The sequence below is a fragment of the Monopterus albus genome, unplaced genomic scaffold (assembly GCF_001952655.1).
Source record: "Monopterus albus unplaced genomic scaffold, M_albus_1.0 scaffold7.1, whole genome shotgun sequence".
Classification (NCBI taxonomy): domain Eukaryota; kingdom Metazoa; phylum Chordata; class Actinopteri; order Synbranchiformes; family Synbranchidae; genus Monopterus; species Monopterus albus.
The window spans coordinates 3,308,198-3,308,579 of NW_018127887.1; the positions used below are offsets into that span (position 1 = coordinate 3,308,198).

General features: G+C 36.6%; 1 protein-coding gene across 1 annotated transcript in view; it reads right to left on the minus strand.

The window, feature by feature from the left end:
* The window catches only part of parvg (parvin, gamma), a 12,271-nt gene that overhangs the window by 1,288 nt on the left and 10,601 nt on the right, over positions 1-382 (minus strand). The gene's annotated exons all lie outside the window — the stretch shown is intronic.

A 382-nucleotide genomic window follows, 5' to 3' on the forward strand; every position in this document is an offset into this window, starting at 1 on the left:
ACTATAGGACATGCAGAAAGAGAAACTCGAGAGTGAGACGTGACGGGGATGACAAGTGACATTTTCCAGAAGTATCAGATTAAAAAGCAAACACAGTAAGAGAAGAAACAGTAAACTACCAGGAAACACTGAGCCAGACCACATATATTTTTGACTGAAAGTGAACCAAACATTAAGAAACGGGCCTATATATACACACTATATGTACACTGTATTGTCCATACAATGTCATTGGGTTTAAACAGGCCATGAAGGCATGTACATCTTATTGCCCAGTCAGACCAGAAAATGGCACAGCAAAAGACAAATATATTTATTTAGAAATACTGTACACCCTGAGCGCAATATGTATTAAACTAAAGTATTAAAACTGTATTTTGCA